Raw genomic sequence first — 26,935 nt, 5'->3', positions numbered from 1 at the left:
ACAACAAGTGGAAGAAAATAATGGCTAAGAACAAGAGGGAACTGACTCAGCAGAGGAAGGACACCCACCACAGCTTGAACATGGAAATTAGCTATTTTGAAAAGTCCTCTAAAGCCATCCACTAACCTAAAGTAGCATCTCTAGCTAAAGATAATCAGAAGGCATTATTTAGCTATGTCAGACATCTAAAAGTGAAGGTACAGCTTTGTGCCTGACTACTAGTGGATGGTACCACTCATACTGACCCTGAGGATATTGCCAACCTGCTACCAGAAAGTTTGAGCCAAACTTTACCCCTCCTGTCCCCATCGGACATATCCAAAGCATACCTGTCACCAGTCCTCTACCTAGTAACTTCCTATGAACCTAAGGTGATGTCTGCCTGGGCTCCAGGCCAGTGTCTGATCCTGGTCTGGTGGGATGGTTATATATATATATATGCAATAATATGATATATCTTATTACTTTAGCATTGTCTGTTGAGCATATGGTAATAACCATGCCCGCATGCTGGTGTAAAATGTTTTCTGTAGTGTCAAGTAACATATATCATACAAACAGTTGACTGCAGTGAGAACAGAACCCCTACCTATCTTAAGTATACAGACTACAAAACACAGTACTATATGCAAGCATCAAAGCATGTCTGACTCTTATATGTCTGCAGGCCAACTTATAGTAAATTATATCAGTAGGCCATGTGGGGAGACAAGACACTGAGAGGGCTGCATGAAATGGATGTTTAGGCTTCTGCAAGTATGAAAAGACTAACAAGCCATCCCATTAGGGAAGTAACTGTATGATGGCACTTCTACTCTGATGAGTAGAGAGACACACAAATGCACACACACACACTCAGTCGGCTACAGTAATAATAGAACCCCTACCTAAGTATGCAGACTATAGAACTCAGTACTTCACGCAAGCACCATGGCACAGTCTGACTTTTACATGGCTGCAGGTGAACTTAAGGTAGATGACATTAGCAGGCCATGTGGGGGACAACAGGTTGTGAGGCCTGCATGGGTGCATAGATTCATGGGTTCATATGAGACTAGTAGCCTAACTGTACAGTGTGTCCTAGGTGTGTAGAAACCTAGCTCTGTAAAAACACAAGTAACGTTATTGAGCATAGTTGGATGTTTGAGTTTAGCAGAGCAAGGTTGTCAGTACTACTGACTGGCCTTGTCCATGAGGGAGCACACAACATTATGTATTACACTTTGTAGTGTGGTTGATATATGTGTGTAAAAAGTACTGAGCCCCCAGGGTTGTATTGCTTGGGGGGTGGACAACACATGTATGCATTGTGAATACATGATATATACTGAGAATGTGCCCTGAAAAACTGATCATATGTACAGAAGATTAGCTGAATTTGGACTGTCACCTCCAGACAGAAAGGTGACATTAACCTAATCATATTGTATAGCCAACTAGATTGAATCAAGTGTGTCAAGCAGACATATGTGACATGGAAAGCTAAACATGGGACAGTTTTTGGGGGGACAGGTGCCCTTTTTTTGAAGAGAGAGAGAGGAATGTTGGGGAAGGGACAGAGGTATGTCTGGGGCAGGTAATTTGGCAAGGTGAGGAAGCAATTCCTGACAGGACATACAAGACAAGAGACAGGGACAGTGAAAAACACAAGATGTGGTTGATCACTATGGTTGGGGTAAGAGTGTGGACCTTGGACACCCATGGATGTCAAGTTGTGTGACAGGAGAATCAGGTCCTCACCCACTGGACTGTCAACACTGTCACCTCACTGCACTAATGTCTGTAGTGTCTGACATCAGCAGCTCCTTGTGTTATTCAGTACAATGATGGAGAGCAGTTTCTCCATCTGGCATAGAGATGTGGCCACAGCGCAGCACATAATCCTATGCACTATCCCCAGCAGTTCTTCTTGAGTGATAAAATCACCCCCCTGCCACTGTTCCTGGTGGGAACTACAGGCCTGTCCTCTAAGGCAGACGTACCTGAGGGACCATGTAGTACATGAGCAGCACAAGGGGTGTTACCAGGTTGTGGGTCAAATGTGCTGGGCTTTGGTGCCATAGTCAGAGGAGTGGGGAAGGTGGATCCTGTGGGCCGTGCCTACCCTGTTGTTCTGTGGGGAAAGAAAATAAATAAATAAAACAAAACAGAAAATAAGGGTTGGGGTTAGAGATTGCACATGTTGTTTTATTTGCTTGTTTAGGTTGGGGAGGGTGGTCTTCCAGTTCTGGGTTCTCACGTCTGTATTTGTAGACAGCAGCTTCTTTTGTTTACTGTATAACCTAGTAATGACAGATGTGTGTGTGTCCAGGACAAGATAAGTGTCCCACAGGCTGCTGTAAAAGGCTCACTGTAGAGTCCAGCAACAACTCACAGACACACAAACCACCCCCCATTCAACTGCAGTGAGAATAGAATTATTACCTCTCTAAGTACACAGACTACAGAACACAGTACTATGGCACAAGTCTGATGTTGTCAGGACTGCAGGTGAACTTATAGTATATGACATTGGCAGGGCATGTGGGAGACAAGAGTTTGGGAGGCCTGCATGAAATGGATGTGTTGGTTTGTGCAAGTCTCAAAAAATAGCAAGCCATGCCATTGGAGAGGTAACTGTACGATACACACTTCTATTCTTCTGTGTAGACATGCACACACACACACACACACACACACACACACACACACACACACACACACACACACACACATACCCAATTGACTGCAGTGAGAATGGAATCCCTACCTATCTAAGGACATAGACTACAGAACACATAACTTATTGCATGCACCACAGCACAAGTTTGATTTTGTCAGGACTGCAAGTGAAAGTATACTAGATGACATCAACAGGTCATGTGGGAGACAAGAGTTTGGGAGGTCTGCATGGGTACATTGCTTCATAGTGTCATCTGAGGCTAGTAGCCTAATAACAGTAGGCTGCTTGGAAGACTAACTTTGAAACAACACAAGTACTCTTACTGAGCATACTTGGATGTCTGCGTTTTGCAGAGCAAGTCTCTGAGCACCACCAAGTGACCCTGTCCATGAGTGAGCATGCAACATTATGTATAACACTTTGTATTGTGGTTGATATGTGTGTAGAAAAAGTAATGAGACTTCTGGGTTGTAGTGCTTGTTTTGGGTGGTTTGAGGGGGGAACAAATGGATGTATTGTAAATAACATATATTATTATTATTTTCATAACATATAATTATATTATATATAATTATATATTATATTATATTGTGTCCTTAGTTTGTAATGTTTCCACATGTAGTTTTATGTTATACAAAGGAAATGAAAAATAAACAGAAATAATAAAATATCATATATATATATATATATATATATATATATATATATATATATATATATATATATATATATACAAAATTCCATACCACAATGAGCATTGGATTTGCTTCTTTGTTAAGAAAGTGTACACGCATGCGAGCTAGGCCTGTTGGTGTGTAGGGAAGTAGTGCACAAATGTGAGGTGCATTGCTAATGCTTGCCACTCTACCCCAGTCCCATCTGTACTCCAGGCTGGTTTTCACAGTGGCTAAGAGCATTAATTGAATGCATCCGTTTTCTATTTTTAGGTGTCTGCTTTCTAGGAAATCTGGTTTTCTCCCATTTCTGCAAAGCTGAGCATTGTGCAAACAAGATAAGCTTAGCCAAACAATTTTTCGGGAAGTATAACGAGCAAAACTGGAATTTAAAAGAAGACAAATAGGAGAAGATACTAAAACTAAGGAACACATATGCAAAATCTGTACAAGCACACTAAAATTTGATAGTACACATCACAAATTTCTACTTATGTCAGGATTTGAACCCTCACAATAATACAGATTCAGAAAACAGGAGTGATGCCTTAGTCCTCTTGGCCACACAGACACTTTTGCATCAGTGAAATGGAAAATCATCCTTCATACAACCAACTGCATCAGAATGTACACTGCTATCAAATCATCAATTGTGATTTGTACATTTAATTCATTTTACTATATTTGAACATAGAGCAGTTAGTGATCACAGAACCTGTCATAGTTATGCTAACAAATATAGAGCTCTGTGTTACCTTTCCATGTTTCTTGATCATTCATCGGTTATCTAAACACATGCAGTGTGTAAGCCATTCTACATCATTGGCCTTAACATGAGAGGATATTAACTGGGAATAATATGATATGCATTTGCCAACAAATGAAGTTCAGGTTGGATGGCACAAATGTACATATACTGTTCTTTTGGGGGGTAGCATAGCTGAGTTACTGTTATGGTAGGAATAAAGGTACACTCCTCTTTTGCTGGGGGTGACAAAGCTCAGTTACTGTTATGACAAAAACAAGTCTGAAGTCTGAAATAGCAATGTGTATCATCACTTTCTAACTTCTTTCTTTAATGCTTTACCAGTACAAAGGTATGGTGCTAAACTGACGCCATACAGAGAACATCAGAATTCTTCAAACATAAGACTGTGTGAATCTTTCATGCCTGAGGCCTACTAATTACTAATGGGCAAATATAAGTAAGTGTCTGGTATCACATGTTAAGGTACTTTCTTTACAAGTCTGCCACTATTTACATGCTTACTGTACCAAGTTAGGAAATACAAGGATATACTATAATATTATTAAAGAATACACTCTAGATTCAGGACTTTCTTTACAAATGCAGCAGCTGACACACCTTTAGTTCAGGTCTGACTCTGTCTGATGCAAGCAGTACACAACCAATACATGGGGAGGTAAGGTTTGTGCGAGTTACCTGGCATCAATTTTACTATAAGTATTTGAGTAGAAGAAAGGTATTAGGTCATTAGATGGTCAGTGAATGTGCTATGCATTGTCTCTTAGCCAAAGCAAGGGTATAATGAGCATGCCTATGTCTGCCTACAGGGACAGCAGCTGGGGGTTCCTCCTCAGAGTCCTCCTCTGACTGTGGCTGTGGTGACTTAGGTGTTGCTTGGGGGGGGTGTCCCCTCTCCTTGCTGATCCTGCTGCAGCTGTTTCTGCCAGATCAGATTGTGGAGCATAACACATACTGTGAATATTTGTGCATGTGCGTGGATTATACTGCAGGCCTCCACTGGATATATATATATATATATATATATATATATATATATATATATATATATATATATATATTTATATAGACACCAGAACTGTGACTTCAGAACCCAAACACACACACTCTATGATGCTTCTAGTTTCAGCATGTGTCTCATTATGGCATTCTTCAGTGTGTGTGTGGTGCCGTTTTGATGGGTGTCATTAGCCACAGTTCCACATCATAGCCAGCGTCCCCCAATAAATGGCCTTGTGGGATGTCCCCCCCCCTAGCAAACATCTGGTGCAGCTGTGATGTGTGCCAGATATGGGAGTCATGATATCTGCCAGGGTTGCCAGCACACACATTCAAGATAATTCCCAGGGCATTACACATGACTCAGCAGTTGATGGAGTGGTATCCCTTGTGGTTAATGTAGATTCTACTCTGCTCACTAGGTGATGCCGTAATGTGTACATGAGTGCAATGTATTGTATCCAGTACTACAGGGTAGTGAGCTACATGGTAAAACAGTTCCATATTGCTGTCCCTCTCTCTTCAGAAGTGTGGTCTAAAATATGTGCTCAATGGCATGTATAAGCATAGCATCTAGAAATTGGTGGAGGATCCAGGAGGCTAATGCCTGTGACACAAACATATCATTTCCCCAGTTGGTCTCTGAAAGATACCAGTAGGTAATATTCTAAGGGCTACACTTACTTTAGTTTCCACTGGGATGGGTTCCCCTCAGTTGGCTCTGGCTCTTAGTTAAGGGTGGCAGAGCTCACAGAGTTCTTGTAATGTGTTGCTGGCCACCCTGCAGTGCTCTACAATCTCCAGCTCATGCAGCACGTGGAACGTTACCCTGGGCCTGAACACTCTTCTCCTTTTCGGCTTAGGCCTATTGTCAGCAGGACCAGCAGGACTGGCTTCAGCCTCTAGCACATGCAAATGTAGAATAGCTGCAGCAGCCATTAGCATTGTGTCAGTTAACATTTCCTTGTCTATACTCCAGTGGTATTGAGGGCTAAAGGAAAAATCAGGATGTAGGTTACATGGATACTTTATACATTGTTGAATAGCTCCACCATGTTGAATTGGTTGATTAACATGCAGTTCACTTGTTTATGCTATAACATGCATCTATTAAACACACCTGTTATTTGCTCATTAGTACGCTATGCGCACCTTCACATAAATAAGGTAAGCATAGGCAAAATTGATGCATATCTCTCATCCGTACCAATTCTCTCCGAATTTCCCATTTTTGGGTGCAAAATAATAGGGTGCCACAAATTACCGAATGGCTCCTTAAAATACCATTTGTTTTTTTTTACATTTTAGTTATCCCATAACATCAGGACACCATTTTTATCTGTCCCTTCTAAAATCTGTGATATTTTCCAGTCACAGCAATAATATACAGTCAGGAAATGATTGTCAGTATGTCACAGTCTTTTTTTTTACTTCTGAAATTGTACATCACTTAGAGTGATAAGTGTTATTTCTCAAGATTTTTTTTGAAAAGTTGATTTTTCTACCGGTACTGAAACTGAAATAAAAATAGCTGTTATGGTGTTTATTTGCCCTTAAGGGATAACTTTTAATTGTTATTTGTATCAGTGCATTTTTAAAAGCAACTGGGATGTGTTCTGTTTGGGAGCTTGTGGTGATTAAAACAACTATTTTGCCACCATATGCTTACAGTTGGTCAGTTTTCTGGAGAAGTATGCCTGTTTTCTTTCTCATGCCAAATATGTCTCCTACAAGAATATAGCAATAATCGATGATGTCAGTGTGGTATATTAAGATTTACCCACAGTTGGTGTGGTTTAATCATGAGGCAAAGCCCGAGTGATTAAATAAAGCCAACCATGGGTAAATCTTAATATACCTCATCACGGAGTTGGTTATTGCTATTGTACAATGGCATTATTTAAAAAAAATACTTCTTTCCTTAAATAATGTCTTTGTATAATGGCACCATGGTGTCCTTCCACTTCTGCTGCATATCCTGTTGCTTTTTTTGATGTACTGCAAATGCGTATGGGACTTGCATTCCCATGCATACCCAGTTCATCAGTGCTTTGGAAAGGAAGCAATGGAGAAAAGAAGGTCTTCATTGCTCCTTTTTTCTTTTTTTTTTTAAATAAAAAAGAAACGTTTTGGACAGTTTATGGGTAGTAGAGAGACAGAATGCAGGAAATACAAGGAAAATCAAGTACATTTAGTTTTGAATAACGTACCTGATTTTCCTAGTATTTTCTATGTCCTGTCTCTCTCGTATGTCCAGAGTCAGGATTTCTGATTTTATTTATTTTTGTTAAAAAAATTAAAAGTTACAGTATATACCAATGGAAAAAAGTCCCGACGACTGGACCTTTTTCCACTGGTATATGCTTGGAATTACAACGAGCACGCTGATTGGGCCGACCAATCAGCATGCTTGTTTTCGAATATTAATGGTGAGTCATTGTATAATTGACAATTTTCTATACCTATTTGCATGCATGTGTGGGTGTGTGTGTGTATATGTATATATGTATATATATATATATATATATATATATATATATATATATATATATATACACACACACACACACACACACACACGTGTGTGTACGAAGGGCTGGTATCTCATTCCATTAAAGTTACTCTGCTCCGTATCCATCACACTGAGGGATCTACATGAGATCAAACGAATTACCTTACAAAATACACATACATAAACATAGTCCATATCTATACTTTTTTTTTCTTGTGGAAGGCATATCAGCTTATAAAATTAAATGAATAAAAAAAAAAAGAAAATGCTACTTCAGGTGAGTGGACTGTATCCTGCACTTTCATGACAGGATAAGAGCACCTCTAGGATGTTGAATAAATTCTCCCTTAACACAAGAAATCTTGACAAAGCCTAAGATAATGGAGGAACAAAGGTCACAAATAATAGACAGATTTCAAATACTGCTCTTATAATCTTAGAAAAATGTTAGAATAAGAGGTTTGTGTTAGCATGCGTTTTCTGAAGGACATTAAGTCTGAAACTCAGATATACATCATTATTTAAAAACTTCAGTCCTTAACGATTTACCAGAATAATGAAATTTAATGAGGAACAGACCCAAAATATGAGGCAAAAATCTGGACAGTTGATAAGTATGTTAGGGATGACCTAGTTAATACAAAAAAAAATTGAAAGCATAAATAGCTCTCAACAACACATGTGGTAGAGTGCTCCAATTTAACTTGTAAATCTCCATTTACCTGATGTTGAGATGTGACCTCAAAGAACTCCAGTTTCTTCTTTTCATGGGCTGAAATGCACAGACAGTGATAGACAGACTTCTTAGTTTTTCACAGGCAAAATGGACCAATAGTGGACAGCCTACAAATGTGGTTGCCATGTTTTAATGTGGATCAGGTAAGCAACTGTGAGTCGGTGTGTATTTGTGTGCGTCTCAGTTACTGATTAAAAATCTTCATTTGGGACAGAATCTGAATCTGTTTTTGAATCTGTTTTTGAATCTGTTTTTAAATCTGTTTTGGAATGCTGATCTTGGACCTCAGATACTAGGTGGATGAGTTTGTCATTCTAAAACAGTGTAATGTAGGAGGCAGGTCCAAAAACAGTGTGGTTAAATTAAGGTAGCCAGACTAAATAAGCTTAATGAATATCTTGGTTTGGTTACATTACTGTTATGGTAGATAAAAAGTTGCACGAAAAAGACATTTGCCTTTAAGAACAACAGTAAGGCTTTTGTTACTCTTATACTAGAGCCTACCAGACAGCAAACCTACCTGCTTGATACTAAGCACCGCAAGGACATAAAAACCTGATGTAGAAAAAAAGGCTTCAGACAGAGTGAGGGATGAAATGCTAACCATTGAGGTGCTCCTGGATTTTGTACTTTCCATGAAGACGTTCATTAACAGAATTTCAGAATGAATTAAAATTAGGTAATACCTTATGATTTCATAGGTTAGCTGTAACCAAAGTGTTGTACAGAATGAGAAAGGTTTCATGAATATAAGAGATGACTAGGGCAGTAGAGCATGGCCTTCCTTATGTTAAACACTTAGCATCTGTTTACCTTATGAAGAAATTGGCACATTATGTAAACCACTGCTGCATTTTGTTCAATATGGTGGTGACATGGAAAATTTCTATTTTGTTTTTTCTTAATTTCTCCAAGTCTTTTGGGTTTCTAATACCATGATGGGAATAGACCCCATTCCTAATTAAAAATATGATTAAAGTTCATGAAATTAGTATAGTTTCAATCTTTGATGTCAGCCAGAAGTGTTCTTTGCAGCAGCGCAATGTGCCCAGTAATGACTCCTCCTGCAATTTGTATGGAGTTACATGTATTGGTAACATATCTAAATACGACTGTAAATTCTTTTTTATAAGACCTGTTGCTCCTACTACTACTGGAACTGTCTGGGTATCTTTCTTCCACATTCCTCTTGTTTCTGCCTGCAAATCCAGATATTTTATGACTTTGTGTTTCTCAGTACACAAGACACTGTAGTCACTGGATGTGGTGATTTCAATGATCAGTGCTACTTTTGTCTTCTGTTCATGGACCCACTATATCCAGTTTTCTAGCATCTATCTTTTGAACTGTTGGTAATGGATGATCCCATGTAATTTTGGCTTGTTAATTTCTATGATGCTTTGTTGTACATGTTTCCAGTGTTTTTCAGCCACTTCAATACTGTAATGTTTGCAGAATCCCCAGTGCAACAGTCTTTCCACATTATTATGCCTTTCAGTATACACTCCTTCTGCCATTAGTATATCACAACTAGCAGCGAGGTGTGTAACTGTTTCTAGTTCTGTTTTACAAAACCTACATTTGTCTGTTTCTCTTGCAAGAGGCTCAATAGCCAGGGCAAAGAGTAATGGGGAGAGAGGACACCCCTGTTTAGCACCTCTTAAGATTTCGAATGTGCTAGATCGATAAGATCCAATCTTTACATAGGCTATGGACTTTTCATACAGTTTTTTAATTAATCCTATAAAGGTTGGGGAGAAATTGTATTTTTGCAGAGCTTTAAACAGATATGGCCAACTTAGGGAGTTGAAAGCTTTATCTATATCAAGGTTTAAAATAGAAAGCTCATGTTTTTCTTTGTTTGCTAAGTCTATTAAGAACAGTAGTCTAATTACATTGTCTTGTACCTTTCTGTTTTTGATAAACCCAGTTTGGTCTTCATGAATTAATACTGAAAGAATATTATTTAATCTGTCTGCTAAGATAGACATGAATATCTTGTAATCAATGTTAAGCAACAAGATTGGCCTGCATGATGTGCAAAGGGTGGGCTCTTTATTTGGTTTTAAGATGGGAGAGATGATGGAATATTTCCATGAGGGACAGATGCTTGCTGTAGTTTTAACTTCTTGGAATGTACTGCGTAAGATTTTCAAGATGTTATCAGATAAGAGTTTGTAAAATTCCAGAATTAGACCATGCAGCCCTGGTGCCTTTTTTGTCTTAAGATTTTTTATTTGTTCAATTCTTAAAAGGAAAAGCGTTTATCTGTGTTATTAATATTGTGTTTGGATAGCTTCTTTTGAATATTATTAGCAAGAAAGTTGTCTATACTTTTGTTATCACTTATAGATGAGATTATTATTATTATTAATATTCTTGTAATGGTTTTTAAAACATAAGATATTTTTTAGATCTGTAACTTTGATAGTCTGATTATTTCTAGTGTATATTATTTCTTTTATATGACATTTCACATTTAAATATTTAGATCTAATTGCAATCCTGTGCATACTCTTGGGATTAATTGAGTAGGATTGTAATCTGATTTTTTCCAGATTTATTGATATTTTATGCTGCATGATATCCTGATATTCCTTATTTTTCAGTTTACAGAGGTCAGCTAATGCAGATTTGTTACTTGATGTAAGTTTTAATTTTAGTTCATCAATTTTGTTTGATATGTTTTCCAGTTTTTTATCCCACTCTTTCCTTTTATTTATATACCAGCTTTTAACTTTACCATGTAAGACTACCTTTAAAGTGTCCCATAGGATAATATCTGAAACCTCTCCATTATTATTAACATCTAGGTAAAGCTTTATTTCATGTAGAAACCATTCTTTAAATCCTTGTAGTGTTACTAGATAAGCAGGTAGTCTTTAGCAGAAGTTTAAGGGGTCAGTATTAAGTGTTACACAGAAGGTGATACCATTGTGGTCAGACACATGAAATGATGTCAGCATTACATTATCAGTTTTGGCCAGTAAAGAACTGGTTACAAAGATTTTGTCTATGTTGGCCTTTGTGCCAAATCTGTAGTAGTGAGAATATTTCAGGGAGGATAATATTTTTATACCATCAATGCCAATTAGGTTTCTGTCTTTTATGTAGTTGTTGAAATGCTTGGCAACAGGAGACATCTTGAATGACTTAGAGCTTGTGGTCTTAGTGGAGGACAAGATACAATTAAAATCACCTGCTAATAGTAAGTGTCTATATCATAACATCAACAGCCTAGGTTGTTGAAGCCTAAAACATCATCAACACCTAAGTGTCGAAAGCTAACAATAGCAAATGGCCATATCATCGAATTCTTTCCTCGGGAAAGACTTTGGGTGGCCATCCATAAACAAAATAAACAAACACACTCAAACATAGTGGGGGGCTTCCCTCCTACCTAACTAAATATACCAACTCCGAGATCTCTCTGTATTGGGAAAAGGGAAAATACCCGATAACGACCACGCAAATTCTTTCCTGAGGAAGGAATTTGATGATGTGGTCATTTGCTATTGTAAGCTTTTGATGCTTAGGTGTCGATGATTAAGCATTTGACAACCTAAGCTGTTGAAAATTCAATAGGAACCCAATAGTAACTCATCTTTAGACTTTAATGTTATGGTGTCTAAATGTTTTTTCCACAGTTTTAGTCCCAATACCCAGTATCCAGTAGGTGTTTGCAAAAGTGTACATCTTTTTATCTAGTTTTAGTATTACTAAAGCAAGCATACCATCATTGCTTGAGTAGGAGTCAACTCTTTCTGGAATTCTCATTGATTTTCTGTGTAAATCTATGACACCCTCTTCTTTTGTAGTCGTACTTTGAACTTACCAGAATCTTATAATCCTTAAAGGTTAATTTGTTTAGATCTTCTTACTAAGTGGGATTCCTGAATGACTACAAAATCTGCTTTATGTAGCATTAAATATTTGTTGACACTACACCTTTTGATGGGGTTGTTCAACCCATTGACATTAATAGATATAATGTTAAATATTATCATTTGATGGAGACTGCTATTAAAAGTACTTTCCTTTATTCATTATGACAAATATATTTTTTAAAACCGTTATGGACAATATAAAACTCTAAATTTGAAAATGAAACTATATATTTTAATAACCTTCTGGATGGATATACTATAGCCTGGCTTTCTCTCTCTCATAGAAGCCACAAACTAACCTCTCATGACATCTAGTGGGAATTCCTAGCTACTGCAGGTTAATAGGAAGCAGAAGGGAAACTGCATGTGCATTAAAAACATACAAAAGGAAACATTTAATTTAATATACTATGTATGCATAAACTCAGAACATGAAGCTGTATACAATTTCTTAAAATTCTTTTTATCTAAACAGACTAAGATAAATTGATTAATCTTAATAATTGTTTGTTGCTACGAGTAAATACAGGATAGTAATTTATTTATTTATTTGCATTTGTTTACTGGGAAGGTCCACTGGGCCAAACAGGTACCCCTTTTCAGTGGAGGCTCGGGGAGAAAAGCTGCAAAGTGATTTATAATACATACATTTGAATAGCAAACATCAACAACGATTTATACAATGCATACATTTGAATAGCAAACATCAACAACAATAGCATACTACAACATCAAGTTTCACAGTATGCATACTTTTTATGAAAGTCTAACAGTATTTTTTTGGGGGTGCTAAAAGATGGAGTAGTAGGAGAGATATGAAGTCATATTATAGGCTGTGAAAAGCTAGCACATGATCATGGCCATTTATTAAAGTAGACAGAAAAAAGGATGCATTTAAAACTGTCACTGACAGAAGCATATTTAATATAAATGTAATTGAGATTAAATAAATCACTATTTACAGTAAAACATATGCTTATAAGACTTTTTAGATAAAAAAAATAATTGCTAAATGTATGAAAACACAGTTCAAACAATCATTCTTGAATCTGACTGGCTGTTAGAGTTCAGTGAAGATAAACAGGTTTAGAGGTTATGCCTACTTCCTGGAAGACAGCAGATTGTTTCTCATGAGTCTGTGAGCTAACTGAAGCATTTAGAAGCTTGAGCTTCTCACAAAAGTTGTCAAAATTCCATCAAAAAGTAAGTAGGCAGGGATTTTCTAGTGAAGTGAAGCTTTTAAGCATAACTTGTAAAATAATGAATATTTAAAATAAAGGCTCCAAATTAACAACCATACAGATATATTAGCTAAATGGAACACATTGCAGAAGTTTGGTTAAGTAGTAAATGTATATACAATGCCTGAATTTCTTTCTTCATTTCTTATAGGTTCATAGGAGGGGTACTAGGCTATTGGCCCTAGGGCCTATATAAGCCTAGCCAAAAATGTACCCTGGCTTTCGCCACCCAAGAAAAATATTTTCCTGTGCCCCTGTTGAGCAGAGCCACAGACGTGATCCCAGGGGTGAATTTCCTATCTCCCATCCAATCATCACGATTTTTCTTGAAGAGTGCTAATGAGGAGCTTTGTTTAACATAGGTAGTCTGTTCCAGAGTATGGGAAGTGTCTGGGATAGGAATCTATCCCTCCAGCATGTTCTGTTTATTGTGGTGATAAGGTTTAGGCCCCTAGAGCATGTAGCTCATTGGGATTGGGATTTCTTTAAGTGGAGCATGTCCAACAGCTCTGGGTTTGACATAGCTTTGTATGTTAGGCAGAGATTGCCTCTGAGTAGGCGATATGGACAGAGTAAAGCTGGAGTTTTTTGAGATGGTCTGCGTAGGGCATCTGTTTGAGGCCAGTAATCCTCTTTGTGAGGTATTTCTGTGCCCTTTCCAGTTGCTGTAGATGTCTTATGAGGTACATACCAAAAGGAGCATTGTACTCTATAATGGGTCTAATGAGTGATGAGTAGAGGGGAACAATGACCTCTTTTTTTCTGGATGAGAAACCTTTTGTGATGAGGTGAGCCACATAGAAGGATTTCCTGACCACTGTGGCAATGTGGTTATCAAAGGAGAGACTACTGTCCACCTGTGTCCAAGGTCTCTTATCACATTTTGGCATTAAGTAGACTACCAGCTATGTGGTAGTTCATGGGTACAGAGTTTTTACCAAAGGGGATGACAATACACTTTTTGGCATTGAGCTTCAGGCCATGGCTTTGACACCAGGCATCTGTCTCAGTGAAGCCCTTTTGTAGGATGTCCACATCATTAGGAGTTTCAGTTATGGCTCCTAGTTTGCAGTCATCTGCAAACTTTGTTAGCCAAAGACCTTCTGTGTTAGCCTGTACTTCAGAGAAGTAGATACCAAACAGGAGAGGACCCAGGACTGAACCCTGTGGTACTCCACTTGTCACTGGTCTGAAGTCGGATTTGGAGTCTGCTACTTTCACAGAGTGGGTTCTGTCCATGAGCCAGTTGGCAACCCATCTTGTGACATAGGGATTTATACCTAGTTTAGTCAGCTTTTCTATAATTCCAGAGTGGGGGATGGTGTCAAAAGCCTTGGCGAGATCTAGATAAGCTGTGTGAACCACCTTACCCTCATCTATGGCTTTGGTGCCTGCTTCAGGAAAGTCAATTAGGAGACATGATCTGCCTTTTACAAATCCAAACTGGGTAGGGTACAGAGTTTGGAGATTTCCAATGTCTTTGTTTACGAGTTCCATGATGATACGTTCCATGGCCTTGCAGACCAGGCTCATCAGGCTAATTGGGCAGTAGTTCCCGGGGTCCATCGTGGCTCCCCCTTTGTGGAGTGGGATAACCATCGTGGTGTGCCATTCAGTGGACAACAAGCCTGAGGTGAGGCTATGACTGAACATGGTACTTGTGCCAGTTCATTCTGTAGTTTGTGTAGAACGCAGCCTGGGATATTGTCAGGTCCCATGGATGCTGTGTTCTTGGCTTTGGGAAGTGTGTTTTTAACCTGTGCAGCCATGATTAGAGGAACTTTGCATTCTTCCAATATAGAGATGGGCCCTCTAGGGGGTGAGAGGGGGGTAAAGTTAGCACTGAACCTATCTGCCAGGATGTTGGCAATATCAGTTGGTTCTGTATATTTAGTGCCATTGTGCTGTAACTCAGAGCAGATCTGAGTGTTGCCATTGAGATTCTTGACATAGCTATAGAATGCTTTGTGGTTGTCTTTAGAGTCAGTGGCAATTTTGTCTTCGTAACTAACTTTGGAGGATTTTATGAGGGATCTCAGCTTCTTACTGAGGTTGACCTCCAGTCATGGGATTTTACTCTTTTTTGCAACAGTTTCTTTCTTCTGTTGTAGAGTTTGTTTATGGCAGAGGACCACCAGATCGGCTTCCTTTTTTTGGAGGATAGCATCTTGGTTCTATTAGGGATAGCATGATCCATGCACTTGTGTAAGTGCTTATAAAGTGCATTTGTGTAGGATTCAGCAGTCGTAACTATATTGTCCATCTGCATGGGTGTCATGAAGTTTGCCACTTCTGTCTTTAGAAGTGTGAAGTTGACTTTGGAGAAGCTTTTTTCGGTGGTTTCCCTAACTGGGGGTGGGGGCGGGATGTAGATGTCTAGGATGATTAGCTTGTGGTCGGATCTGACCAACAAGGAATTGACCTCTGGTGTGGAACACCGGTTGCCCATGTTGGTAATGACCAGGTCTAGGATATTACTGCCCCTGGTGGGGGTGTGTGAATAAGTTTATCCAAGGCATTGGAATTTATGAATTGCAGAAAATGTTGAGCAAAAGAGTTGGTACATGAGTAGTTTTCCCAGTTATTGATGGGGTAGTTGAAATCGCCCATTATTAGGGTGTCAGGTTGTACCCTAATACTTTCCAGTGTATCAAGAAATGAGGAGTGGGAATCCTGGGTCATGGTGGGGGGGGGGTCTGTAGCAAGCTACAATTTGGATTGCAGTCTTGCCCCGAGTTAGTTGCACTTGGATAATCTCGGATGCATTATGCTGTTCAACTAGCCTGGAGGTGTGGATATCCTTAATGAATATGGACACGCCTCCCCCTTTAGTGCTTCATTCTGGGTTAGGCGGCTGAAAGGTGTGGTATGAATTATAGCCTGGTAATGCAGGGGTGCTCTCTGGAGCTTTGAACCAGGTCTCTGTCACTGCACAGATGTTGATGTTCTCCATTTTAAGAAGTGCCTCGAGTGAGTGCATTTTGAGGTTTAGACTTCTAGCATTGAGTAGCATTACCCTCAGATTTTGCTTGAGCTTTTTGCTGAAAAAATTTGGAGCTGCTCGTCTTCCTTTGTGAATGTGGTTTCAATGTCCGTTCTATTCAAAGGTTTGACAAGAAATGATGAAAATTTTAGCTTAAAAATTGCACCAACTTGTAGCTTACAACTTCTAGAATCTGATTTTAGTAGTTTCAGATTTTTGCTGGTGAAATTAAATAAGAAATCCTATCAGTAAAAAAATGAAGACTACAGAGCGCAAGAACACAGCTGCTTTCAGCTCGCCATCCAAGCCACGCCCCCCAGTATTGTTACAGTCTTTGATGTCAGCCAAAAGTGCTCTTCACATACTGCAATATGCCCACTAATGAATGGGGTTACATGTTTTGGTAACACATCTAAATACAAGTGTAGATTCTTTTTTAAGATCCATTGCTTCTATTACTATTGCAACTGTCTGGATATCTTTCTTCCACATTGCTCTCATTTCTGCCTGCAGATCCTGATATTTTATGACTTTGTGTCTCTCTGTACACAAGAAACTATAGTCACTGGGTGTGGTAATTTCCATTGAGCAATCCTACTTTTGTCTTCTTTTCATGGACCACTATATCTAGTTTTCTAGCATCTATCTTTTGAACTGTTGGTAATGGGTGATCCCACACGATGTAAACTTCATTTTCTATGATACTTTGTGGCTCATGTTTCTAGTGTTTTTCAGCCACTTCAGTACCATAATGTGTGCACAATCCCCAGTGCAACAGTCTTGGCACATTATTATGCCTTTCAATATACAGTCCTTCTACCATTAGTATGTCACAACCAGCAACAAGGTGTGCAACTGTTTCCATTTCAGTTTTGCAAAACCTACATTTGTCTGTTTCTCCCACATGTTCAGTGGTCTTTGTAAGCCAGCATGTATGTAAGCCCACTATCTTGAGCCCCCAATATTAACCTTTCATCTCTTGGTTTGAATTTGCCTCTCCTTAACCATTCCTGCGTTTGCTCCTGATCAACATGAGGTTCTTCCAGAAGTTCCACATTTCTTGAGTTCTTATCTGATCCTTCACTTTATGTTCTTTCTTTTGTTTTTTGGCACATTCAGTTGCTGCCTGATTTTTATCTACTTCTAGTTTGATTTCCATTCCTGCTTGATGCTGATATGCTTTTGCTAGACTAAGAAGGGAAGTCATCCTAGATTTATTCTCCTCATGTTTCAAAACTTTCACTACATTTGGGGCTTATGAGGTCATCAGATATGTGTGGGGTCCCATGATTGCAGATCTGTACATGTAATAAATTTCAATTCAAGGAGGCCCATTCCTCCTTCAGAACGGGGAATATATAATCTTGGCATGCACTGATTTTTATAAATCATTTTGTGAGCATGAGGCATCTTTCTTGTTTTCCTATCTAATCTGTCCAACACATTTTGGGGCCAGTCAAACACTCCAAAACTGTAAGTTAGGACAGGAAGAGCAAATTAGTTTATAGCTTGCATTTTGTTCCTAGATGTCAATGCTGTTTTCAGGATTAATTTTAGTCTTCTAAAGCATTGCTTACTAAGTTTTATTTGCATTTGTTCATGTTTTATTGTTGATCCTTCATCATTTCCCAAATATTTATATGCGCTCTCTTGCTCAAGTTCTTTTATATCACATTCTTGTCCCAAACTGTTTTCCTGGTGCTGCAGTTTTCCTGCTTTAAAGGCTGCTTTTGCAAATTTATCAAGACCAAATGACTGTTATATCATCTGAAAAAGTTTTGACAACTTGCAGTTGTACTTTCAGTTCCACAGCTGATGAGCCATACAGTTTTAAATCATTGACAAAGAGATGATGAGAAGTCTTTACATTTTGTTGTTTTCTAGGAGCAAATTATAGCCATGGCCTAAGCTGCTAAGAAGACAGCTTAATGGGTTAAGGGCAAGACAGAATAGCAGCGGTGACAGAGAGTCACCCTGGAATATCCCCCTTTGATTTTTTGTCCCTGGATTAATAATATGTCCTTTATCATGGCTTAATTGCAAAGTGGTCTGCCATTGTTTCATGGTCACTGTAATGTAGCCGATCTGTGTAGGGTGTATCTTATACATTTTAAGCACTCTTTTATCCATGAATGTGGGATACTATCAAATGCTTTTTTGTAGTCGATTCCATGCTATACTCAGATTCTTCCCCTGTTTACAGTTCTGCACTATGGTTTTATTTAACAACAAATGATCCTTTGTCCACATGACTTTCTTTCATTTCTTTTTTCTACTGCCATAATTGAGGTTTCTTCTAAATGAATATAAACTCTGTTGGCATCAATTCCCATATATAGTTTATACATTGTCGGAAGGCAAGTTATTGGTCTATAGTTTTTAGGGTAGCTTGCAGGTTCACTCTTAAAGTAGGAGCATTGTTTTTCCTATTGTTAGCCAGGTTGGTGTCTGTTCAAGTTGTGTATATACAGTAAATAGTTCTTACTCATAGCCAAATCCTTGTGCAAAGATGTTAATACTTTGAACCAAAAGTTAGTTACTGCATCTTGGCCTGGGGTTTTCCAGTTGGAGGCTTTTCTTAACTTTGTTTCAATCTCTCTGGCTGTGACTTCATCCCATTTCATATCCTGTATCTTTAAACTTCTTATTCTTTCTTTTGCTGCTTCTGTCCATTTAGCATCTGTTGCTTGTCTGGTCAGGATAAAACAGATGTGCGGGTTCTGTTCAAGCAGCTTTATTATGTGCAAACACATCAGGATTGAGGCTTAATGACTTTAACTTAAATAAACTTGTAAACAACTAGCTATTACACTCATACATGCTCACTCTCTGGCTGCACTGCCAAAATGGCAGTGAAGCTAGCATGTGTTTGCTATTTATATGCACGCTCAGTCCTTGAAATGCTTCTTAAAGGTACAACACACACACTATTCTACATCCTCCCTCTTTAAGAAATCAGTCATGCATTATTGATGACATTAATTGATATGTAATTGATACAGATAATTCTTTGTCATGCAGTTATACAGAACTAAATACATATAGACAATTATGTCCAGGTTGCTGTTATTTCACACTAAGTCTGGAAATACGACCAAATCGTGTGACATAGAAATTAGAATTAGGTCTGGCAACTGGGACTGTCTATGCTGAATGTTGAACTTTGGGGACATCAGGAACAATATCAGGACAGAAAGTAGAAGTTAAGACACATTCTGCAACAGCAACATTGTTTGGATTGCTCTGAGATCTAGAGTCTGTATCAAAGGAACAATGCTGTGATTTTGATTCTGATAAAGGAAGATGTCTATGATTTCTCCTGTACTCCACACCCTCAGATTCTATACTGTAGGATCTCAGCTCGGCACATATACCTGTTACTTGACCAATCCGGTTGAAACCTTTCACCGTTTGTATCCTCACTGTCTCTCCATCTTTTAATGGACAAAGAAATTTTCTCAATTTATCATAGTTGGACATCTGGAAAGATTGACTTCTGAATAGTGGTCTTTGATTATTCTGTTGTCCTTTGCTTTAGGCCTCAACAAATTGGAAATGATAAGCAATGTTGTTCTGGTTTGCTTCGATAGAAGTCTCTGAGCAGGTGAGCCAAGTATATCGTCATGGGGTATGTGTCTGAGATTGAGTAAATTCAAAAATACATTGGTATTATCATGCTTTGACTTCTCTATTAATTGCTTTGCACTCTGCTCTGCATGTTCAGTTCATTTGACCGTGGATATTCTGGACTACTAGTAACATGTACAAAGTCCCATTCTTCTGCAACTTTCTGAAACAACTGACTAATAAACTGGATACCACTGTCAGAAATAACTTTGTGTAGGACTACCATGGACTGAGAAATGACATTTCAACTTGGTGATAACAGCAGTGGATGTTAGGTTAGGTAGTAAATCAATCTCAGACCAGTTCAAATAAGAGTCTAGCAACGCTAAGTAATGCTGATTGTTCCACTGAAATATATCAGTGGCTACTGTTGACCAAGGTTGTTCAGGAACTTGACTTTGATGAAGTGCTTCTTTCTGAAAATATGATTTAGTACTATTGCATACTGAGCAAGAAGAATGTACGTTTTCAATATCTTTTGCTAGAGAAAGCCAAAATACTATCCCTGTTGCCCTTCTTTTGGTAGATTCGGAACCTGGGTGACCATGATGCAAAACCTGGATATATACACATTGTAAGGAAGCAGGAACAACAATTTTAGGACCTTTTAAAATAATGCCATCTTCTATCAACATTTCATCTCTGTAAGGAAAATAAGTTTGGACTTCAGGTGGCACACTTTGATATAGTAGTTGAGATTTTGCAAAACTGGATCAGTCTTTGTATGATCTCTCAGCTCATCAAGTCTCATGGTAGAAAATAAATTACTTCCGTGACATAAAAATCAAAATTCTCTACATTAAGCTGTTCCATTGTATTTCTGGGTGATCTGGATAAGGTATCAGACAGATAAAGAAGTTTGCCTTTTGTATAGACCATTTTGAAGTTGTACTTTTGCAATCTGAGCATCATTCTTTGTCATCTCACTAGAGCTGAATGCATAGGCTTCTTTAAAATAGTGACTAGAGGTTGGTGATCAGTTTCAATCTGAATAGCTGAACCATAAATATAATCATGAAACTTTGAACATGCAAATACTATTGCCAAAAGTTCTTTCTCAATTTGAGCAAACTGCGTTCAGTTTGAATAAGAGTTCTAGATGCATAGGATACTGTCCTGCTTTTTTGAAGAACAACTGTGCCAAGGCCAAATTATGAAGCATCTCAAGAAAGGGTTACTGGTTTAGTAACATCATAGTATCTTAATGTAGGTGGGTTGGCAATTTTCTGCTTAAGGTCTTCAACTGCTGTCTGGTGCTGTTCCAACCAAGCTCATGTAACATTTTTGCACATTAGCTTGCTCAAAGTTACTGTCAACTCACTGAAATCTGGTATAAACTTGCATAAATAGTTGACCATACCAAGAAAATGCTGTAGAGCTTGAACATTATCCGGTGCTGGCATCTCTAGAATGGCTTTTTGCTTGGACGGGTCTCATCCCAAACCAGTGCTAGTAAATAAATGATCTACATATGTAACTTCTTGTAGTCGTAATTTGTACTTCAGAGGATTGAGCTTTAAGTTCACTTCACGTTCTCTGTCTAGAACTCTATTAAGGTTTCTGTCATGCTCTGCTTCACCATTGCCTCCAACCAATAAATCATCCACTAGGATAACCCGAAAAAAATTCCTTCATTGCATGCTGAAAGACTTAACTTGCAGTATGTATTCCAAATGGCATCCTGAAGATTCTATATCTTCCAAATGGGGTACTGAAAGTAGTCAGTAATGAAGATATGCTGTCAAGCATCACTTGCCAAAATTAGCTTTTTGTATCCAAGACAGAAAAAAAACAGTGGCATTTGGTATTAAGGCTGTGACTTCCTTGACTGTTTGCATGGGATGATGTGGTCTCTTTAATGCTTTGTTCAAGTGTCTTGGATCAATGCATATTCTGATTTCAAAGTCTCTTGGATCAATGCATATTCTGATTTCCTTTTTTGTCACCTGTACCATGGACAACACCCAATTCAGTTGCTTCTGTAACTGGACAAATTACACCTTGCTGCTCCATTTTATCCATCTGAGCTTTGACTTTATTCTGCATAGCTATTGGAACTTTTCTTGCTGGTCTGACCACTGGACTGGTCTCTGTGTCTAACTCCAAAGAATACACAACTGGAAGTTTGCCTAACTTGTCATCGAAAACATAAGCATACACTGAGAAAACAGCTTCAGTAAAACTGGAACTAGGAGATATGCTTATATGATGAACTTCTTTGGTATAGGAAAGCAGATTCTTTCTCCAACTGTCTCGGGGACCCAGTAATGACTGCACAGGTCTTCAGACTACATAAAATAGTAAGGTATAGCAGTTCCTAGCTAAATAACATGAAAGCACTATTGAGCCTTTGATTTGAATTTCTTCATCTCCATAAGCAACAGGTTTTGCACAACTGACCACATTAGTTCCTCACCAGCTTTCACCTTAGCAAACATTTCTGCCACCATAACATTACACTTTGAAACATTTCAAAATAACTCCACTATGCGAATAAACTGGGCAGAAGAAGCTCAGAGTAAAAAATATTTTGAAGTAATTGCACTTTGCAAATAAACAGTACAAAGCACACTGAAACTTTCCCAAAATGGCTGTACTTTGCTAAATAACTCTGTACAGTGCAAGAAACACTCTGTAATGGTGACACTCTTCTAATAGACACACCCAGCACATGAAACTTTTCGAAATGACTGTATTTTGACTGAACTTTATGAAATAGTTGCACTTTGCACACAATAAACTCTTTGGAATAAATGCACAGTAATAAGCACACACTATAAACACTTTTACATACTTTGAGATACTTCAAATAACTCTAGTTATGCCCTGAATCGCTTCAGTCAAGGCAAAATAGTAGTTTATGCCAAAACACAGTAACTTGCCAAAAAACATGCAGTTGCCTTGCTCTCTTTATGCTTAATGTGCCCTTTTTGCCCTTTGTTATATTTATTTTGCTCGTTTAATCTTTGTTTATGCCCATTAAAATTTTCTTGTGCTTGTTTTAATCTTAACATGCTCATTTTAAATTAAACATGCTCGTTTTGTAATTCCAAGGTAATTCCAAACCCCTTATGTGTTTTTCTGATAATCATTTTATCAAATATCTTAATTTTTTTTGTTTGATTAATAAACATGTTGTGCCTCTCACTTGATTAATAATGCTGTTAGTGCCCTTGTAATGCTCTGTTTTATCTTTTTTAATAAATTGTTTGTGCAGGTTTTCATTACCTATAGTTCATTTCTGGCCCTTTATTGTACTCAGTTCTCTTAGTTTACCTTCATTGTTAACTCTGCACCTCATAGCTCCGAAAAGCAGCCGCTGGAATCCTAGTTCTGACACCATGTTGCTCATCTGGTCAGGTTAAAACAGATGAACTTCTGTGGGTTCTGTTCAAGCAGCTTTATTATGTACAAACATATCAGGATTAAGACTTATTGACATTAGCTTAAATAAACTTGTAAACAACTAGCTATTACACTCATACATGTTCACTCTCTGGCTGCACTGTCAAAATGGCACTGAAGCTAGCATGTGCTTGCTATTTATATGCAAGTGTTGACCTTGAAAAGCTTCTCAAAGATACAACACACAGATACTATTCTACAGCATCTTTGTTATGTCCCACAGGATCTTCATAAATGTTGTTGTTGTGTCTTTCGGCTTATCCTGGTTAGGGGTCGCCACAGCGGAACTCCGGTCCGCTAATGTTTGGTAGTGGATTTTTACGTGCCGAGTTACCAGCCCTGACACACAACCTTCAACGAAGACATGCCCATTCACGCATGTCTCCACGCAGAAGATGGTCTAGCTGAGAATCGAACGCGACAACGTCTTGCTGTGAGGCGACAACGCTACCACAGCACCACCTCCAAAATGTATCTATTTCTTCTTTTTTGGTGGTCTTTCAATTCCTTTTTCCTTGTTTCCCAATTCTCTGTAAAACTTTCTATCAAAGCAGCTTGTTTGATGAACTGGAAGTATACATTTCTGTACTTGAATTATGCTGTGTGCACTATGACTCTGGCTGTGATAACATTTCTTATTTTATGTTCATGTCTGATACCTTTGCCATCTGTGTGCCAGTGTTAGGTCACCTAGCATTTCAAATGGAGGAAGTCCAAGGTGATGTCTGAAGGCTGTTTTTGAATCCCAGTCTATCCAATATTATTATTCTGTTTGTCCTGCACTGGGATATGAATTCAGCTTTTGAAAACTAATCCTAACTCCATTTCAGGTAGCCATGTGAAGATATAATTTAGCAGTTCATTGTGAATCCCATCAGATAGAATCCCTTCTAATCTTTATTAGGCAGGTTAAAGTTCATTCTTAACCAGTATTACCTACCTTCATGCCCCCCCCCCCCAAGATTTGGCTGTGTACATGCCTCTCAACCTCTTAGAGCAAAAAATCTAGACAAAGCCAAAAATAATGGGGTTACAAAGGCCCAGAAATAGGGACAGATTTTAAATAGTAAACTTAGAAAGTTGTTAGAATAACAGTTTTTGTGCAAGTATGTATTTTATGAAGTATATCAACTCTGAAACAGAAATGTGTGTTATTTAGAGACTTCACTTCTCTGTGATTTGCCAGAAAGCACACTTTTGTGTCTGCATGGTGGTATTCCACAATTCCATTGGAGTGGGTGGTGGTGTATAATGATATATGCAAATTCTATGTTAATCAGTGTCCAGATTTTGGTCACTTGTACCTACTTTTCATGGGCCTTTGTCCAGATTTTTGATGTTGCTGGGATGAGAGGTATAAATTGATATTTCCTCTGTTCTAGGAATATCACGTAAACATGGACCATAAAAAGTGAAGGAAAAGTTGCACACCCTGGAGTCGAACCCAGGGCCATCTATATTCCACCCCTAACACATACATGTGCTGCAGGACGAAAACTAAAAAAAAATTAATTTTAAATTGATAATTTGCAATGCAAAGCGACTTCAAGACAAAAGACTTTGAATGTTGTTTTTTTTCATTTGAGAGGGGATTTGGGGAAAAGTAGTAGTTCTTTTTTTTGGTTGAGCATGAGTTGTGAGTTACAAAGCTATGTTTCAATTGCTGTTAGAGCTTCCTGGGTAATTTTTTGAAGGTCTGCCACATTGTCAGATGTGCAAATGAGTGTGGAGTCATCTATGTACTGTTTTAAGGATGCCTGTTGTGTGGAGGTGTGGAGGGTGTTGGTGAAAATGTTAAAGAGGAGGGGACCAAGGATAAAGCTTTGTGGTACACCAGTGGTGACTGGGAGGCATGGAGAGAGGGTGGAGTGCCATTTTATTGACTGATACCTGTCAGATAGGTAGCTTTTGGGCCATAAAAGGGTGCTAATGAGGACATTTGAAGTAGAAGTTTGCTGTGACCAACTGTTTTGAAGGCTTTATACAAGACTAAGCATAAATAGGTAAGTTCTTTTGCAGACCAGCTCAAAAGAGCATCAGCATTCACAAATGCGACAAGTTTATAGCTGACAGAGAAGAAATGAAGATAACACTGCTGTCTAATCAACAGTAATTCATCCATATATAACAGCAGTAACCCCTTCTCTCACTGGTAATGAGTCAAATGCGCCAGTTTAAGATGCAACATTACTTCGACACAAAACAAAACTTTGAAATCAATACTAGCATATTGTCATGTACAAAATCAGCAAAACCTTTACCTCCCAGATGATAATGGAACTGCACTGGTACTCTTCCCAGATGTTGTGGGACTGTTTTGCAAGTGAAGTAATTCTGTAGACATACTGTGTGCCAATTGCATAGATGAACACTTTTGTATTTTGTAACCTGCAAAGTGTGCTATAACAGTGTATGGGGAGATAGTTTGATATCCTCACTGTGAAAATATAGTAAATAATAAAAATATGTGTAGAATGTGTATAAATATATATATATATATATATATATATATATATATATATATATATATATATATGTTTAGTTACTTTAAACTAAGTTCTGCATGGATTAGATTTATTACATCACACCAGAAATTTAAACGATAAATTCAAAATGCACATTTTTTCATGCCAGTATTACCACGTAGTATTGATATAATTCCCCCATTTACCATACTGGTGGATGTTTATGCACTTATACACACACCTGCACACTTTTATTCATTACTAGTTTACTTCATCCACTGTTTTCTGTATTTTGTGTGTGTGTGTTTTTTAGTAGTTTTCATTGTATGAACAAGTTTTTGGGGCTGCAAACATGAAAACTGTCATGACAATTTTTTTTTCTTTTGCAAAGCGCTGACATTTTTCTGAGCCACTAATAACTTATTTTTTATGCATACTAATACACATGGAGGTATATTTACTAGATATTATTAAACAGATATATTTTTATATTTATACAGTTTTAGTTTGATTATGTTTGTATGTGTTTTTTCTTGATTTTACTTCTTGTCACAGACCCGATGAAAGCTTTATTGCATTAGCCAAAAGCAATTTTAGTTAAGCCTTTTTATGTATATATTTTTTATGATTATTTTATGCTTTTCTTGATACCTGTTCTTGGAATGTGGGTCGCAAATAGGTAGGTAGTGTTTTCCTTAACTAGGATTTAGTTTGATTTAATCAGTCGTAGTGTGTGTGGTTTGTGACTGTCACTGAAATATGAGGAAAATTAACTCAGTGTATTTATATTGTACTCATCTCAGCTGGAGCGCCCTCTGTGTGGAGTCTGCATGTCCTCCCTGCAGTCGAGTGAAGTTAAAGAAATGCAGGTAGGTGCGTGCATGAATGGGCATGCCTTCTTTGAAGGTTGGGCATAGGGCTGGCAACTCGGTACCGCAAAAATCCACTGCCAATCATTAGTGGACAGGAGTTCCACTG

The sequence above is a fragment of the Protopterus annectens genome, chromosome 16.part0 (assembly GCF_019279795.1).
Source record: "Protopterus annectens isolate FY-2018-M chromosome 16.part0, PAN1.0, whole genome shotgun sequence".
NCBI lineage: Eukaryota > Metazoa > Chordata > Ceratodontiformes > Protopteridae > Protopterus > Protopterus annectens.
Note: the sequence above shows the minus strand (reverse complement) of the source record.